Raw genomic sequence first — 20,437 nt, forward strand, 5'->3', positions numbered from 1 at the left:
ACTGGAATGCAGTAAATTGGTCCAGCTAAAAGGAGTGTTTTTCATTTTGTCTATGGGATCTAATTCCATGTTCTCCTCCTATTTATTCATTTTAGAAAGCTTAGCTAAGACGGCATCTTTTTTTTTTTTTTTTTTTTTTTATGCTGAGGGTGGCTGATATCTAAAGAGTCATCCAAGGGCACACAGATGGAATCTACAGCTGAGCCCAAATCAGTGTTAAAACTCCTCCCAAATCCTGATCTTTGGATGCAAGCACTAGAAAGAATGATAGTCTCTGGAACATGAAATCAACCACGAGTTATAAAGTATAATACAAAAAATGCCTTTTGGTTTTACATGCATCTTACCCCCATGAATGCCTTAGTGATGTGTTGCTTTGGGTTCCCTAAATCCTGACTCAGTTAATTTTTTGCCCCATTTACCAAAGCCTACGTATCTGGTATGAATTCCATTCATAAAGCCATAGAGAATGTATATCTAGTTTTCTCCAACTTGACATCTTTTTTCATGTTTTATATCATTCTGATGAATATCAATCCCTTCCCATCTCCCCTGAGCCATTTTAGAATGGAAGCAAAATAATTTTCCACTTCTCTTCACCGCCAATGCTAGTAGCTTACATTACTCAACAGTTATCATGGTAATCACATTCACTTATCAACTGATAAATGAAAATCTGTACTATTACCTTAGCTGAGGCATGAAATACTGGACCAAAGTTACATGAGTAAAAAAAAAAATTAGTCTATACTAAGGAAGTGATTACCACTTGATTCAAGTTTCTGGTTCTACTCACATACATTGTGCTTTTCATTTTGATCATTTGTCCTGTATACTGAAGGGTCCAGATCCCACAATTGCTTTTTAGTGGGATGAGAGTTCTGGGAGCAGTGCCATTCGGCTAGACAGTGCCAGGTCTTGAACCTGCTCCTTCTTAGATGGAGAATCTGGCAAATACTGATAGGTTGTGAGTGGGCAATCTGGCTAACTTCAGTGAAAGCAGGCTTTTTTTCAAGTATTGGGCTTTCTCTCCCCCTTTCCCTCCTTAACCAGGAAATAATACTCAGATAGGAAGTGAAATTAGCCAGGATTGAATAATCAATGCTAGCTTATGTTCTGGTCTTAGGGAATCAAAAAGAATGGATCGAAATCAATCTAGTCTTTTGGCTGCACCGATATTTTGTTTGCATGAAAGGTTTTCCTTTCATTTTATTTTAATGCTGAATAAGAAGGCAAGTCATTTGTAATCAGCAGATTGAATTGTATTGGTTTTAGAGCCACAGAAAGTCTACATTTTTTAAAAAAACAACCCTTTACATTTTATTTATTAAGAAAAAAGGACCCACATCAAGGAGAGCCAGATCTGGAATTGGTCCTGCTGTCTTCTCATACCAGTTAAGATTTTCTTTTTTCTTGCTAGAGCTTTACTCAGTTATCCATTCATTGTCCATATCTTAGATACCACTCAGAGTAAAATTTGGAGCACCTATGAGCTTCCCTTGCAGTGCCCCAGAGGGATTGAAAGCCTGCTTTTGAGATGTAAGACACTGTACATTGACAAGATTAAAAAAAAGTCCCTGAGATACCAGGGCGGCAGTTTGTCTCTCCTATCAAGGACAGTGCTGCTGTTTCACTAGCTCAATAACAAAACAATATCTGTCTCTCCAGCTCTGTAGAAAATGAAGTAAACCTCACCAGGACAAATTGAGCTGTGACTTCAAAGAACAGATTTTCTATCCAGAACTGCTCTTAATGCCTCATGCTATTCCTTGAAAACCAAGGTCAAGGAGAATAAGTATCCGAATCACGCTGCATGTAAACTACATGGTGTGGGACTCCTTTGCAGAGGAAAGAAAGCCTGTCAGTGAAAGGTTGGGATAATTGCGTCAATACTGATTTTCTTACCTCCAGAAAAGGAAAACTACAAAACCAACCAACCAACCAAACAAACAAAAAACACAAGGGAGGCAATGAGGTCAGGGGTCTGATCCAGGAATACTAAAGAATGGGAACCTGAGATCACGCTGAGGAGTAGTAAGTGACTCCTATAGGCATACCTGGAAGAAATCACAAGGGAAAGGAAGCAGGAAATTGACACCTGAACATGCTGCTCAACCGCCCAAGCCCTCAAAATATAACAGGCTTAGATTTCTCCTCGAGTTACCACTGTCTGAAATTTTCATTTTGCTTTATTTACATTGGCTCTAACTTTGGGTCAAAGGAGAAGAGATCTCCTAGAATACCTTCCCAGAAAGGCAAGAAGATCCCTCAAATCCCACAGCACTAGGACTGGGTTTAGCAGACAGGTAAAGGGTCCATGATATTCATCATGACTTGAATGTGCTATAGGGAAAATAATTTAATTCATTACCCCACTCCCCAAATCTAAGTTTTATACACAGAGTGATCCAACTCTTCACTTTCCCACCTCATTCCAAAAGACAAAGTTTTTCCTGGTTAGGCCTGAGTTATATTCACTGACTTCTGGTAAGTAGGAAATTAACATCTCCTAAAATGGCCTATGATATTTTGAGATAGCTGTACTTGTTAGAAAGTCAATAAGTCTATTAATTAACAAACATTTATGAAAGTCCTATTGTGTGTGAGGTACTAGATGCAAAGACAAAAGTGAAATAGGCCCTGCCTTCATGGTGCTTATATTCTATCAAGGAAGACAACATATACTTTCATGAATATATATGAGATATGTAAATTTTTAAAGAGTAATTTGGATGGGAGGAAGGTACTAGCTGCTGGAAGGATCAGGAAAGACCTTTTGTAGAAAGTGATACTTGAACTGGACTTTGAAGGAAACTAGGATTGTTAGGAGGTGGAGAAGAGGAAGGATATTTTTCATATGGAGGATGGACTAGAAAAGGCACAGAGATGGATTATCATGTCTGAGAAACAGCAAAAGTGTTTGCTAGTTTGTACTGTAAGGTGTGTGAAGCAGAGAGATACTAAAATGAGGGGAAAGGAAACTGGAGTCAAATTGTGAAGGGCTTTAAGTATCAAATAAGTGAATTTCTTTATGAATCTAGATATAATAGGAAGCTACTGAAACCTATTCTTATGGTACCCCTCAATTGGTCTTTTTGCATCTTCTGCACATTGTTCCTAGTTATTCATTATACCCTCATGTGGCATAACTTTGAGTCCTGTATCCATTCTTATTATCCCCCCCACCCCTGCTAGATACTTTCCAGATTATCAATGTCCTTCCCAAAATTAGTATCTAGGACTCAGCAGTGATCTGATAAGGTCAGAGGCCAGTGGGACTATTATTACTCCTTACTTCTTAGTAGCTCTGCCAGAAATAGACTAAGGTTACGTTAACTTTTTTTGGCTGTAATATTACTGTTGACTTATTTTGATTTCATATTTCCCTACAATTCCTCTGTCTTTTTCAGACAAACTGCTATCAAGTTAAGCCTCTCCCATCTTGTCCTTATGATTTTAGTTTTTTTGAATCTGAAAATGATTTTAGTTTCCTTTTATGGCTTACTATGGTCAAAAAACTTCAATACTAGGTGACCAGCTTATTGATGCCTCCTAGTGATTATCCCCTCCATAATTCTAGGATGGTCCTTGAAAGAAAAAGACTTAATCAGGCATGACTGGGTTGTGATATGTATTGTTAGATGGAGTTTCCAATTCAGGGGATCACTGATTCATTTGAGTATAAGGTCTATTTCTAACCCTACATAGAAGCACTGAATCTTAGGGATGGAAGGGACCTCAGAGGATACCTACTTTAACATGCACTTGAACAAAATTTCTCTGTACAACTTACTTGATAAAAGATCTTCCAGCCTTTATGAAGTACTATTTCCCAAGGTAGCCCAAACCTACTTTGCAACTGTTTTGCTTATTAGGTTGTTGTTCCTGATATCAAGGCTAAATTTTCCTCTTTGCCACTTCTACTACTTGCTCCTGGTTCTGTCCACAAAGGTCATGTAGAACAAAACAACTCCTCTTCCATGTTTCCTTTAAAGTTTGAAGAGAGCTGTTCTGCCTCTCTCCCCAAGTCTTTTCTTCTTCAAGTTAAACCTCTCTGATTCTTTCAAACAGTCCTAATGTGGTGTTATCTCAAAGTCCTTTGTCATCTGAACAGTGTCCAGTTTATCAATGTGCCTATCGAAAGGTAGTACCTAGAACCTAATATAATATTTTAGAAATTATCTTACCAAGGTTGAATATAATGAGATTGTAATCTTGCTAGTTCTGGAAATTGTTATTTCCTTTAGGTAACCTAAGACCACCACAGTGCCTGGCACATGATGGATGCATAATAAATGTTCATTGACAGGTCAGCTTTGAGGGCTGTTCCTTTCTAGTAAGCTTACACCGAACATGATGTACCTCATGCTTGTTAGAGACATTATATCTTTCTTTCCTAGATCTCTGATCTCCATTTGTTCTCCCATTACATAAACCTGAAAATTATTCTGATGATTTGGAAAGGGAGATGTAATTATTTAGAATCCCTTGGCTTCATCAAGGTCAAATCATGTAAAATAACATTATTTTTGAAGTAGCATTGCTAGAATATTGGATCAAAGGGCTGCCTTGGATCTAGAACACCCAGATTTTAGCAAGGCCATGGATAGTGTTTCTTTGAGAACAAAATGAGGTGGACAAAGTGGGTTCGATGATAATGTAGTATGGGGGATGGGGAAACAGGGGTATGTGTGTGCACACATGTGTGCATGTACGTGAAAGGAGTATTATAAAGAAATGATTGCTATCTTCAAGTATTTCAAAAGCTGTTACATAGAAGAACTTGTTTTACCTGATCCCAGAGAGCAGAAGTAGGAACGCTGAGTAAGGTGGTGGTAAGTGGTAGCTTTAGACCCAGAACAACTTCCTAACAATTGGAGTTTTCTAAAAGGGGAATGGACTGACTCAAGATGTGATATCTTCTCTATTGACTGAAAGCCTTCACCCAGAGGCTGGATGGCTATTCCAGGGATATTGTAAAGGGCATTCCTATTCCTTGATGGATGGCATCGCCACAAAGATTTCTTCCAATTCACAGATTTTGTGATTCAGTTAAATAAATCTCTCTCTCTTTCTCTCTATATCATGATAAATATAGTAGTAAGAAAAAAGATTGTAGGCATATTTCCATATCTAGAAAATGAGGGCATTCCTTAGCACTGCATCCTACAAACAGACACAACAGATGGCTACTAGCCAATCCCTAGGACTGGGGGAAGGACCAGACCTTCCTGGAGCTGAGCAGCTATGGTCTGAACTGGAAAAAGAAAATGTAAACTGAAAAGCCAGTCTAGGTTTCCATCAGCATGCCAAGATCGAAAGGTTGAGATGGGCAAGAAGCCTGGGTTCTGGGCAAAGATTCAGAGCTAAAGGAGTTTGGATGAGATTAGAAAGCCAGAGTTGACCATACATCTGATACAACCTGATTTCCCCAAGCTTTGGTTTTTTTTATTGTAATAGCTTATTTCCCTGAGAAGAACTGCAAGGCCATCTTTTGATTCAAACACCTCCATTAAGCCATTGGCATGTCCACCATTCTTCTCCTCTATAGCACCTCCCTCTGCCTTGGGTTGATGGGGTTGTAGAAGGATTTACAAATTCTGGGGCATAAACATTATGCACTGACTCCTGTGTCCTTTTCATAGTTCCAAACCACAATCATTCTACAAAATATTAAAATTATTCTCATCATATCTATAAGTCAGAGGTAGCCTGAAAAAAAATTACTTGTCTTTCTGTGATTATGGATAGAGGTTTGTTGCAGGAAAGACTGATAGAATATGGAATAAATATTAAATATGGAGGACAGGTCCAGCTAATAAGCCACTAGGTGGATGGGAACTGTGCCTATTGCCCTATTTGCCAGTTTTAGGAATGGTTTTTGGCATGAAAGCAGTAGAAGAATAGTTGAACTTGGTCCCCAGTTTATAAGGGTTCCTTGAAGGGAAAATGATATTTAGACCCCATGTTTCTATTACACTCCTGTGGCTTATAGAGTGAGGCACAAGTTAGCCAGGTGCTCTCCCAGTTATTCAGTGATTATCTGGGAACTACAGTGCAGAGAGGTGAGTGAAGGAGAAGTCTTTGTTTGAAATCCATCATTCATGTGGAAGGGTGAATTCCAGGTAGTGGGGCAGCCTAATCAGCTTAATAGCAGGTGGTACAGCCCAGAGAGAATGTTTCTGGATTCAGTTTGTGTACTCTTTATGCCTTTCTCCTAGGCCTGTTCTTGTCCCTCTTCATCATTTCAGTTGGTGTTCTCATCAGCTCCCATGGATTTAGATACCATCCCTATGCTGATAATTCTCAAATCTATTTTTTGCTGCCCTAATCTGTGATGACCACCAAACTCACATCTCCAACTGTCTTTCAGACATCTCAAATTGAATGTCCAGTAGACATCTTAAATTCAATATGTCCAAAAGAGAACTCATTATCTTTCTTCCTAAACTCTCATTGCTGCCTATCTTTCCTGTTACTTAGAGGTCAATAGCATCATCCCAGTCCTGCAGACTCTCAACCTAGGAGTCATCCTGGATTCTTCACTCTCTCATTCCCCACATTCAAATTGTTGCCAAAGCCCACCAACATCTCTCAGATATGCCCCTTTGTCTCCTCTGGTACTGCTGCCACTCGAGTGCAGGACCTCATCACCTCACCCCCTGATTGTTTCAATAACTTGCTGGTGGGTTGGCCTGCCTTAAGTCTCACCCCACTTAAATCCATTCTTCATTCAGCCCCTAAAATGATTTCTCTAAAATGCAGGTCTAATCATGTCACCTCACCCCTAACCCTTTCTCAGTACACTCCAGTGACTCCCTATTTGCCTCAAAGATGAAATATAAAATGCCCTGTTTAGCATTCAAAGCCTTCATAAGGCCCCTCCTACCTTTCTAGTCTTCTTATACTTTACTCTCCATTTAGGGTTAGGGCTGATTCGAACCCTAACCCTAACCCTAAATGCGTTCTTTGATCCAATGACTGGTCTCTGGCTATTTCACAAACAAGACACTCCATCTCTTGGCTCTAGGTATTTTCATTGGCTGTCCCCCATGTCTGGAATGCTCTCCTTCCTCCACTCTGACAATAGATCTCCCTGGCTTCCTTTAAGTCCCAACTAAAAATCTATCTTCTACAAGAAGCTTTCCCTAATCCCTCTTAATTCTAGGGCTTTCCCTCTTTTTTCCTATTTATAAATAAATTTTATAAATATAAATTTCCTATTTATAGTATGTATGGTTTGCATTGTATATATCTGTTTGCATGTTGACTTTCCTATTAGACTGTTGGCTCCTTAAGGACAGGAATTGTCTTTTGCCTCTTTTTGTGTTTTCAATGAGTAAATGATTGATTGATGGAAAAGTGTATCTTTATTTGAAAGGTCTTATATAGTACCGTCAAGAAGTGTAAAGTATATTGGGTAGTCCAATCAGAAATGAGAGGTAGAAGATGGTGAAGCCATAAAGGTTCTTTGGGAATAGATGAGTAACTTTGGTCTTTGTTGGGAGTTCCAACGCATAAGAAGTGGTTAAGCCACTTCCAAGACAGCATCATGGTATAGGGGAAAGTTTATGATGAAATCTAGGGATGGGCTCATCTAGGATCAGAGGGAAATTGGCAGAGATGCTTGCTAGTTCTTGGCTAACACACTTTACGTGACTGGACATATTATTTGTTGTGGACTTCAAAAGTGATTGTTGACTCTTTGTAAGGCCTTGAGCAAGCTCCTGGTAACCACTGCTGAGCTATTTTGGTACACATGAAAAACTACATATCAGAATTTGCTAGGAGGGAGCATTAGGGTTGTGGGAGTCTATCTGAGGCCATCTCTTGGGTGCAGGCATCTTAACCATTTGAGAGGCAGTTAATGGAACTTGAGTGCAGCATTTTGCTTTTGTATTAGCTCCATTATTTCCTTTTAGGCTGAGTGACTGAGAAGTTCGTGGGAGGGAAGTCCAGGGTGGCTGCTACATTAGATGCCATCATTCAGATTTTTGAAGCAGTGTATCTGTGCCCAGATTATTTTGTTCAGGAGCATAGGCAATTCCATAGGCAATGGAAAGAGATGATTTTGAAATCATAGGGTCTAGATTGCTTTGCCATTTTATCTGTGTGACCTTGGACAAGCCTCTTAACCTTTATGGACCTCAGTTTTCTCACCCATAAAGTGAAAGAGTTGGACTAAGTTTCCTTCTAGTTTTAGACCTACATTTATTTATTACTATAAGTAGTAACAGAGCTGACCCTCATGAAAAATACTGCTCGGCACATCTGATGCTGATTGGACTGCTAAGTACTTTGAAAGTAATCTAGATTCTTATAGTCAGAGTGGATACTAATGGAATACTACTAGGCAGCCAGGTGGTGTAGTAGAGAGAGTGATGGTTTTAGAATCAGGAAGTCTTGAGTTTGAGTATTATCTGAGACTAGCTGGATGACCCTGGCCGAATCACTCAACTACATAGCCTCATTTTCATCATCTGTAAAATGGGGACATCAATAGCACCTACCTTGGTAGTTCTTAGAAGGCAAACAAGGGTGAATTGGAGAATCAGATAGAGATGGCTGTTGAATGCTGAGACTCAAGTGTTGGGACAAGTATGAATAGTGGGTTATAGGGAACAGATTCAGAACTGGAAGAGTCTAAATGAGATTCAGAAGCTGAAAGGCAGGTATTGCAGGGGATAGAGTTTATGTTAAAATATAACAACAGCAATAATTTTTTATACAATGCTTTTGGGTTTGAAAAGTGCTTTACAAACATTTTAACGTTTAATTGAGAGCAACTTAGGTTCATTGAAAGTGCTGCACATTGTGCTCATTATAATGAGTAAAATTCTACCTACTTTCCTTTTCCCATTCAGTTCTGGACTAGGTCATTGTCCACAGAAGTAGTAACTGTCCAAGATATATGTATTGATGAATGAACTCAATGGGATAATCCCATCCAATTACACGTTATGGGCAATAAATATCCTTCATCCACTTGGTTTTTCCTGTGTAGATGTTGGATCTTTTTTTAATGAATTTGGATCTTAGTGGTGGGGTCCTGAAGTGACTTCTGGACCTCAATGCAATTAGTGCAGTGTTTACTGCAGACAGGAGCATCTTTAGAGTCTCCTCCTTGTATTTTGGGCCAAACGTATTTTATGACAATGAAGAAAACCCACCTCTTTGGCAAGCATGTGTTTCATGTCTTCCTTGATGTTGATAATCAGCCACTCATTGAACGTATTTATCTCCATGATTACTTGTATTTATATTTGTATATATCTTGATTTATCTTAGTGTTTACATAGAGACATCTTGTTTCAGAAGAGCCTTTAAGGAGAAGACCAAAGGACTCCATTGTGATTGCTGATGAGAACAAATCACCATAAAACACCAGCTGATTTGTTTCTTTTCACATCCATTTGTTGGCCTTCTCTTAGTTTCATGGTCAATGAGTGGAGGGACAGTTCTCAGACTTTTGTGCATTTTTCGATTTCCCCTTACTAATAGAGTCAATCATGTCATCTTGCTACCTGACTGAAAACACAAGGTACTGGGCTGATAAAACCTATTTTTAGTTTTTATTCATGTTCATGATGGGACAGATTCTAGCAAAAAGTAGCATTTGTTTAATGTTTAATTATAACCAGCTTTCATCACAAAGAATATTTCCTCTTTCCAGAGTTGAACTTTTTGCCCTCTTTCTGTATTATTAGACCAATTACTTAGAGCATTTATATTTTTGAGTTTTCATAATAAGGGAATGATTTTAAAAGCCCCTGTATTTAGACCAAAGAACATTTTGAAAAGCACACTGACTATAAACATGGTTCAGCTGTGGCTCATCATCACTCATGGAGAATGGTTAATTCTTATCAGTTTAAGGTTTTCAGCAGAAGCAGGGCTTAGAACTTGCAAATGGGTTCATTGTAAGATAGAACTGCTATTATTAGAATGGGGAATTTTTAAAAAATTGTGTTATCACTTGAGTTTTTTTGTCACACCAAGCTTCTTCTTCAAGGACAGAACTTCTTGTTATTATTTTCTATTTAAATGACATTTAATATTTATTAAGCACTTCACAATCATTTTATTCCTCCTCCATGGCACAGCTCTATAAGAACTTAATCTAGATACTCAAATCTTTGCTTTGCAAATTTGCTCCATGATCTTAACCAAATCCTTGCCTTCGTTTTCTTAACTGTTTCCTTCTTCAGAAACTTTCTATGACAAACCCATTCTGATTTATAATTAAGGTTTAAGAAATGGTTTGAATAAAGTCTCCTAGTGCCTATGATGACTTGATAAGGTGGTTGATGAGTCCCCTTGCAACTCTGAAGTTTCATGATTCTGAAATTCTTTTGTACCAACAATATGTCACCCAGGCTTGAATTTATGAGATGATCCCAACCCTTCATACCTTCTCTCTGAACTCCTTTAGTGTTGCTAAGGAATTTGAAAAACCTTGGATATGGCCACAGATGCCTTGGGTCATATTATGTAGCTATTGCTTCCTGGAGGCATTTTGGGGGGACAGTAGCTAAAGCAAGAAACTCATTGCTTTTAGAATGTTAGAAAATCTCTTTCACCTTGCTCAAATGAAAGGAAACCCCATACTGTGAGACTAATAACTGCCATTTCTTCTTCAGTCTAGAGAACATTAATTAAGTGCTTGGCACTTTAATTATATAGAGGACAGTGTTGAGATCTGTGAATACAAAGGCAAAATAAGACATCTTCTGTCCCCAGGAAACTTATAGTCTAATGAGGAATTTATAATTTAGGATAGAATATAAGCTTCTTGAGAGTATTCATTGTTTCATTCTTTTTCTGTGTATCCCCAATGCCTAGCATAATGCCTGGCACATAGTAGGTGTTTAATTAGTGCTTGTTGATTAATCAATTGGTTTTGATCAATTAGTTGAATATGTTCCTGGGAGCACAGCGACTAAAACCATGTTAAGTGGTATCCCAAATAGTACCAGGTTTCTGGTTTCTGGTTCTCTTCATCTCTGGATTAAAGGACCACTTGGCTAACTTCATGCTAAGTCATTCTCTCATGTATATTAGATTAATATTAGTTCTGTTTTTAAGTTATAGAAGAAAGGTTAAGTAACCTAAGGCTTTCCTTTGGGAATCCCAATACAGAATGGTCACAAAGTTCACTGTCCTATTACTTAAACCAGGCATGCGTAAATACTCTTATCCACAAACAGAGCTCAGCTGACTGTCAGTGGGAGATCATACAATGGTCTACCTTTCCCCTGACAGAAAAATGACTACTTCAGAACTGAATGGAATTGAAACATGAGCTAGAATTCACAATGAACTGCACTGTTTTCCTCAACCCTGATCTTAACTGACCCTAAATAATACTTTTCATGACTTTCCACCCCTAAAAACAAGCAGTGAACTTATGTATTTTCTAAAGTTACTAAAATGGTACTTCAAAATAGCCTGGAGTATTTTCTAAAACTATCAAGCTATAGCATCAAAATCATCACCAAGCTAGGCCTGAAAGTCTATTTCATTTGCTTGGAATCTCTGCTGCTATCAATCTCAGACTCACAGGCAGCCTTTCTCCACATTTTTAAAACTGTAGTTCCCTCTAGTACTTACCAGTAGGCAACCTAAGGGAGAGGAGGAAGCAACGAATGTGACTTTCCCACTCTCTGTTTCCTCCCTTCCTCTGCAGTAGTTCCATCACACACAAACCTCAGCTTTTTAGCTCATTCCAGCTTCTTCCATCCGGGAGCTGGTGACTAATCTTTGGTTGATTCATTTTCAAGCTACCTTGAGTCACAATTTCTCCCAGCTTCTGCTTTGTGTCTCCACTGTAGGTGTTATTTTCTCAACCCTCTTAGTAATGTCCTTATGGATCAAGTGATTTCACCCAAGTGATATGTTTCCATTCATTCTTAGATCCTACACATTGCTCTAAATACAAGAGCAAAGTGTGAATTCAAAATAAATTTTCTTTCTAGTGCAGATTATATTAGGTAGCAAGAGAGTATGTTCTTGTTGTATTGTTTTATCACTTTTCAGAGGCAAAAGAATAAAAGGGGAATCTTTATAAGGTGATGCTGCCAAAACGTACATAAAATCCCTTTCACACAAATCATGAAGGCCCTACTTTTAGTCATTTCTAAGTCACCCTCTTAGAGGGCCATTTGCCTCCAACTAATGGTTTATGAATACTTCAGTTTTTATGAGTGCCATGGTGATCACAGTGTAGTGTCGGCATTTGAGTCCTTAAGCAATGTTTAAAGGGATTGTGTTTTATTATCCTGACGTCTGTTGTTCTCTTGTTATGGTTTTTATAATGACTTTTTTTTTTTACAAAAGGAAAGAAAAAAGAAGCTTATAGGTCAGAAGAGTAAACTATATCTAGAGTAGGACAGCTTAGATCTTCAGGTTGCCCTTGGGATTTGGGGGGTTCCAACTCAGTAACGATCCTTTTTCAATAACATAAAGGTTTTCTTTCACTTATCTTTAACATTCATCTTTAAAATTTTGAGTACTGAACAGCAATAATTTAAGAAGAAGTTCTACTCAACCCCTCCCAATAAACATCAGGCAGTACCTGTGTCTAGTTTCAAATACAATGGTTAAAAGTCTTTAAGGTTATAGATATAATATTTGTTTGATTTTCCCATAGCAACACAAAATAAAATGCTTCAAATCACTATTGATTAGAAAAAATGCAAATTAAAGCAACTCTGAGGTAACAGAAAAGGAAAATGGCATATTTTGGAGGGGAGGTAGAAAAATTGTGACACCAATACATTGTTGGTGGAGTTGTGAAGTGGTCCTACATTCTGGAGAACAATATGAAAGTATGTACAAAGAGCTAGAAAACCATGAATACCCTTTGACATGGCAATATCACTACTAGGTCTGTATCTCAAAGAGATCAAAGAATTGGCAAAAGAGGAGATGCCCATCAGTTCGTTAGTGACTGAACAAGTTATGATATATAATGTCAATGGAATACTACTATGCTGTAAGCAATTATGAGCAGAATGGTTTGAGAAAAACCTGAAAAGACTTACATAAACTGATACAAAGGGAAGTAAGCACAATTAGGATAATATGATACACATTAATAGCAATATTGTACTATGATCAACAGTGAATGACTTTTATTTGTTTGATAAATATAATGATCTAAGAGAATTCTTAAGAACTGATGATGGAAAATTCTATCTACCTCCAGAGAGAGCTCTGATGGAGGCTAAGTAATGACTGAAGCATGATTTCTTCGCTTTCTTTATTTTTCTTATTTTTCCCCAAATGGTTAATGCAGAATTTGCATGATTTCATATCTATAATTGATATCACATTTCTTGCCTTCTTAAGGGGTAGGGGAGGGGCAAGAGAGAGGGAGAGAATTTGGAACTCAGTTTTTAAAAAAAATGAATGTTCAAAAAATAATAAAACTTAAAAAGAAAGAAATTATTTATGGCTTTGGAACCTCTTCTGTGAGGATTTGTCTACAATTCTGTTACTCCATAGTGTCTGCCAAAGCTACAAGTTACTCTGAACATTTTCAAAGTGTTAACAACATTACAGATGGCAGTGGTATTATGAAAAGAGTAATTGTGATGATATCACTTCAACAATACTACTTCTTTGTGTATAATTTCACCATTCACGTCTATTTTTATAGACTCAACGATCAATAAAAATATTAGCAGTTATAAGAATGGAAAAGTCATACAGACATTCTCACCTTTCCTCCAGACTTACCAGTTCTAGAATCTAGGGGAAAGAATATTACTGACTGACTTTAATATCTCTGTAGAAGTCCTTCTAACCTTTCCTTGATAATGCATTTTACTATTTCCCATACCTTTTGGTTGGAAGTTCTTCTTTGGGTCTTTGTTAAATACTTCAGTCCTTCTTGCTGCAAAGTCATGATTCAAGTGCTCAGGGTAGATTGAGAGGAGCTAATCACCACCAGTCAGTGTATGTGATATTTCTTTGAATTCATTTAAAAAGTTATAGCTCATGTTACAGCAAATATATCTCAAGAACATTTGGTAACCATACACGATTATCTTTAGGACATGGGACTCTAGTTGGTTTTTATTATTATTTTGGACATAACAAGGAAGAATTATTACTCTTACTGTATCCATGCAGCAAGGAAAGCAGGAGTCCTGGGCCATTGTGGCCTCAGAAGTGAATACAGAGGAGATAGGGACCAATAGAGGAGCATCTACCTGTTTCTTTCATCACCAGCTATTACTTAATCATTATAACCAGTTAACACAAATAGATGCCTGTTAGTACAAAGTGCAGGGGTTAGGTCATTCAGTTAGGTCTTCTTCTTTAGGAAGGGAAAAGAACAGGCTGGATCCAGATAAATACTCTTCAGATGCACCAAGTTGTGCAACCAGTAGCTGTCTTCCAACTATTTATCTTCTGTAGAAATGACTCAACTTTTCAAATGTCTCAGCCAGCCATGAAGAAAGCAAGGAGGACCAAAAAAAGAAGATTTCCCTCCCACTTTGCTTGGGTCATGTAGAGAAGCATTTGGACACAGATTTGTCCATGCTAACTTAATTTTTTTGTCCATTTAGATCATAAGGCAAAATTCCTTCACATATGACAGATTTCAACCATGTGCTTGAACAGATGATAATAAACTGAGGTTTATTGATAGCTATTACTAGCTAGGTTGCTGCTACCCATCGGTGGGAGTAGTGGTAGTGATGGGTGTCTATTTAGGCGTCTATTCAAGATAATCATCACATTTTTAGCATATGAGACTAGTATGGAGATATGTCCTCTGAGTCAATTGGAGTAAAAAAAAAAATGTATTATTTGGCTTTTAGAACACTCAGTTGCTTTCATGAAAAATTATTCCAAACATAAATGTCACTGAATCAGAACCATATGGTTTTGTAAGCAATCTGTGCAGTGACAATTTCAGGGGGTAAATAATGTGTGTGCGTTCATCCTTTGTTGCTGAAGAAGACCATACCATCAGAGAAATGATGACATGACCTGCACTTGATTTTGTTTTTTGAGTGAAGGAGGGCTGTGCAGGCCACCAGCCTCACTTCTCCTCCAGAGCCTCTGAATCCAGTGACCAGATATTCATCAGGATGACTGGAGATGACCCAGGATGAGACAGCTGGGGTTAAGTGACTTGTCCAAGGTCACACAGCTAGTGAGTGTCAAGTGTCTGAGGTGAAATTTGAACTCAGGTCCTCCTGACTCCTGCACTGGTGCTCTATTCACGGTGCCACCTAGCTGCCTGGGGGTAAGTAATGGTACCAGGCTGAACAGGATGATAATGTCCAAGTGTTGCATTGTGGTAACAGCACTAACCTCTGATTTGAATCTCCATAGCCTCAGGACTAATTAAAAAGAGAGCCTAGAGCTCCCATGAGCAGAACCAAAATCCAACAGTAGCTTACCTTCTAGGCTCAAGGCTGGGTTCCAAGATAGTTGCTTCACATTTCAAGTGAAGAGTTGCTAGGAAGCCTGAGTGTTAAAATCTTCCCCCAACTACTTCTTTCTTTGCTTATCCAGCAGCCCATTCAAAGGATAACAAACCCATTCCCGAATGGTATGGGGCAATTTCTCTGCATCATTTAGAAATAATTGGCTATGTGGCTTTGGACAGCAGAAAACTAAACTACTCAGATGGCCCTGGTCTTGTCTTTTTGTCCTTTAAACTCATGGTTTACTTCTAAGTCAGTTAGTGTTCTGAAATGAAAGATTAACAAACCAGGAGATGGCAGGGTAATCTCTAGATCATGGTTCCTATGAGAAAAATCTAGTATTGTTGGCTTTTGGGAAGGGAAACATTTCAGAAATAAATTAAACATATGGCCTTAGATCATGTCAAGTTAAAAAAAAAAGGGTGAAAGTGGATAGAATGCTGGGCCTGAAGTCAGGACAACTCATCTTCTTGAGTTCAAATCTGTTAAATCTGTTAAACACTTACACTGTTAAGGTTTGGGGTGCTGTACCCCAAAATACCAACATGCCAGGTCCTGCTCGAATGAATTTGACACAAGCCTTCTTAAAGCCAAAGAAAAACAAAATTTATTGAAGATTCACCTTATTGGGTTTACTCTTAAGGAGCCTAAGCATTTGTAATGCTTGTATTCACAAGTGGGCCACATAGAATCTCAGCTAGACAGAGTCTGAGCTGGATTGAATCTGAGCGCCTTCATGGAGGCAAGATGGAATTTAAATACTGAAAAACACTGAGGGAAGAATCCAGGTGTCATCAAGTAGTCTGGAGTCCCAGGAATGGTCTTGATAGATCAAACCCAGGAAGGATCCTGATGGGAGTGGCTGGTGGTCCAGACAATCCACAATCCAGGCTGGGCAACTTGGACTTCAAGAGAATGCTAAGTAGTCAGGAATATGAAAAAGATGCTGGATCAAAGAAAGAGAATGCTAAAAGGTGATCAGATAGGGAGTATCCCCGCTGGGAGAAATGGAAGGGAAATCTAAGGAGCACCCTCACCCTCCCACCCTCCATCCAGATTTTCCAGGGCCCTTCAGACAAATGTGACAGAAGCTGTCCTGATCCAAGGAAAAAAGATCTTGGCTTGGACTTGTACCCCATCATTACTAGTTGTGTGACCCTGGACAAGTCACTTAACCCCACTTGTCTCAGTTTCCTCATCTGTAACATGGGCTGGGAGAAAGAAATGGCAAACTCCTCTAAGAAAATCCAAATGGGGTCATTAAGAGCTGGATATGACTGAAAATGGCTGAACAAAGATATTTGGTAGATATAGTCAGTAGATTTAAAAATATTTCCCACCTTCTTGCTTCTGTCAGCTAGGTGGCACAGTGGGTAGTATGCTGGGCCTGAAGTCAGGAAGACCTCAGTTCAAATTCAGCCTCAGACACTTACTAACTGGGTTATCTTGGACAAATGTGCTTAACCTCTATTTGCCTCCATTTCCTCATCCGTAAAATAATATCAGATCTCCCAGGGTTGTTGTGAGGATGACATGAAATAATAATTATAAAGCACTTAGCACAGTGCCTGGTACATAATAAGTACAATATTAGTGTACTACAGAGGGACTACAGAGGGAAAAAATGTAGGCCCCCAATTTCTGTCAGATAAGATGATATCTAATGTCAAGAAAGAGGGTGACAGGGTTGTTTTAATAGTATGTGAAAGCTTTTTCAGAGGAGCATGCATGGAAAGTCCTTCCCAACTTAATGCTGGAATGATAAACTACTTGGCTTCAGGGAAGAAGAAATATGGCTCCATCAATTTTTCTCTCCAGCTGCTCCTTAGTGCTTACTCTAGTTCCTTAGCTTTTGTCAAGCTAAAGATGCATCTCCTTTACTTCCTCTTGCCCTTGGTCAGTATTTCTTAGAATGAGACTGTCTGAGCCATATACCTAGAAACACATTTTTAGCTCTTTCTTTAATTTACTTTAGGGCTTCTGCCTACCAGAAAAGGAAAAAGTACCTTTAAGGAAGTGATAAGACTTTGTTTCCTCATCTTTCTAATTCAAAGTTCTCAGACATCATTACTAATAGAATTAGCGCCAATGCATTCCTCTTATCTCCTCCCTGCCTCAGGTAGGAGCTACAGGCTTCTTACCTGGTGAGCATGTGAAATGCCCCTTTGGTTGAGGAATGCCCCTTAATTAAAGTAGACACCCATGGCACAAAAACCCCAATCCTGCACAGGGCATTCTTCTAGACTGTGGCTAAAAATCTTTTATGAGCACATCTTGCTGTTTTATTCATTGCTTAGTAACAGTAATCAGAGTTTCAATGAACAGAATTATTTCTCTGGTTGCATTTCTCAAGGAATCTTATGGAGTTGTATATTCATGAAAAGTGATTTATTAGAAGAGAGTCTATGAAGACTTGGCTTTGCTCTATTGAGTCAAATGCTTCTTTATTTATTTAATCAATAAACAAAAAACAGCAGGATTTTGCCTCTTGAAACCATTCTCTTAACTGTTTGGAGTTTCTTTTGAGGAAACCATTGGCAAAAACCTGCCTGTTCCCTTCTCCAATTTTCACCAATGATAACTTTGATATACGTATTCACACATATGTACATATACTATAGATATACATATATATATATATATATAATTTCAGAGCTTTTATTGAAGTCCTCCCCTAACCAGCAAGCAATTTCTTATAATAAAGAATTTTTTAAAAAGAGGGGAAAAATATTTCAGCAACACTCAACCAGCTCATTCATATACACACACACACATTTGTGTGTGTATACATATATGTGTATGTGCATATATAATATGTATATATAACTGTCTTAAAGATGAGAAAGTGTGTGGGATGATAGTTACTGGTATCCTTTTTCTTGCTTTATAATATCTGAGATTTTTTCCCCCATTCTTTTTGGTCTCTTTCCTTCCTGTTCCTTCTTACTGATTTCTGTTTTTTTTTTTTACTGGTGATGCTTTAATCTTATGCCATCCTTCTCCATGGCATTTTACAAATGATTTTGTGTTCTAAATTAATACTGCTGTTGGTTGTTTCTAAACTTGGCAAAAACTAGTGTTTGCTGGCTGAGGATTTTTCTGTATTCTTTTGGGATGCTTATTTTCTTGGCTTCTTCACATACTAATAACTCACATTTGCATAGAACTGTAAAGTTTGCAAACACCTCACAGCCAATGAGGTAAGTAGTACAAGTGAAGATAGGGAAACTAAAGTTCTGACAGGATGAATAACTTTCCCAAGGTCACAAAGCTAATAAGTATTTGAGGTGGGATTTGAACTCCGGTGTGAGTGATACCAGTTAGGGACAGCTAAGTGCCTCATTCTAGCATTGGAGTCAGAAAGACTCATTTTTCCAAGTTCAAATCCATCTTCAGATACTTCAGATCCCGGACAAGTCACTTAACCCTGTTTGTCTCAGTTTCCTTATGTGTAAAATGACCTGAGAGAAGGAAATGCAAACCACTCTTCTACCTTTGCCAAGAAAACCTCATATGGGGTCCTGAAGAGCTGGACACAACTGAAAAAGACTGAACAACAGCAATTACTGACACTTCTCACATGCATTAATCTTCCATGAGAAATAATGAAAATCAGAATTATTGTACAGGGTGTCCCAAAAGTCTTAATACAGTCTTATATTTTAATAACTGCTGAAGTGTAAATGCCACAAATTTACAAAAACAATTTTTGAAAGGTTAATTATTTAATATTAAAATATTACTTTCTTATTAAAAGTTAAATATAAACATTTTATATTATTACATCCCTCTCTCGTCAGTTTTTGAACTTTGTAAAATTTTTCATCAGCTGCTACTCAGTGATTGAAAAAATTGCATTTGTGAATCCTAGCCTTCAGATTATCCCAAGAATGTGATTTTGATACATCCACAACAATGTTCACATGACTCCACTAGAAAAAGTCTAATCAAAATAGATGAGTCAACTGAGCTAGCCAAGCAAAGGACCTCCTCCACCAATCCATTGGTCTGAGAAAGTGTAATCTAGAAACTGGCACATACACAATTAATATTACTAGTGTGCCCTGTATTGTTAAAATTAAAAATAGGTTCTTCAAAATTCATAAAATTAAATAAGTACAAACACAATTCAAATCTCAAAGCTTAAAACTACACAAAGAATTTTGGGTCATTAGATATATATCTATATATACTTTTTCTACTTACCTTTTCTCACCATGAGTTGATGCTCTTGCCATTGTAGATAGTGTGCTTTTCTTAGTTTTATTCATCTTATTTGACATTGATTTTTACTTTTGTTCATTAACTAGCATCACTAGTCTGACTGTACATGGTAGCTAATTCTGATGTGACTTTCACATTAGGAACCAGTTGCTTCCTAAGTCGTAAAGGAAGGTCAGTTCCATGTGTGTGCATGTGTGTGTGGGTTGGTGCAGGGCGAGGTGAGGGTGATGTGATTTGATGGTTGTTATGGTCAGAACTTTCCAACTATTTCTGAAAATTTTTTTTTTAATATGTAGAGCATGAAGTTTTGGTATGGTCTGTAATAAATCAATAAGCATTTATTAGACACTGTGCCAGTCACTGTTCTAGGTGCTGGAGATTTTTAAAAAAGGAAAGGAAAGGAAAGGAAAAGAAAGGAAAGGAAAGGAAAAGAAAAAGGACAGAAGGGAAGAGGAGGAGAGGAAGGGGAGGGGAGGGAGAGGAAAGGACTTAGTTCCTGCATGTAAGGAGTGTGCATTATTTCAGAAGAAACACACACACACACACCAATATGAAGTGTATTTAAAATAAATACAAGGAGAATTTGGTGGGAGGAACACACTAACAACAGAAGGATCAGGATAGGCTGTTGAGGGAGCTAACACTGGTGCTGAGCTCTGGAGGCAACTGAAGATTGTAAGAGGTTCAGGAGGAGAGGAATTGAATTACAAGACTGGGGGACAGACCTGTGTAAAAGTTCAGAAATGGGATACGTAATGTTGTATATG

At 38.1% G+C, this 20,437-nt stretch overlaps 1 protein-coding gene across 5 annotated transcripts in view; it reads left to right on the forward strand.

Annotated features, from left to right (window-relative positions):
- ESR1 (estrogen receptor 1) overlaps window positions 1-20,437 on the forward strand; it is a 456,202-nt gene that overhangs the window by 411,018 nt on the left and 24,747 nt on the right. The window lies entirely within an intron of this gene.

This window comes from Notamacropus eugenii, chromosome 2 (assembly GCF_028372415.1).
Source record: "Notamacropus eugenii isolate mMacEug1 chromosome 2, mMacEug1.pri_v2, whole genome shotgun sequence".
Taxonomy (NCBI): domain Eukaryota; kingdom Metazoa; phylum Chordata; class Mammalia; order Diprotodontia; family Macropodidae; genus Notamacropus; species Notamacropus eugenii.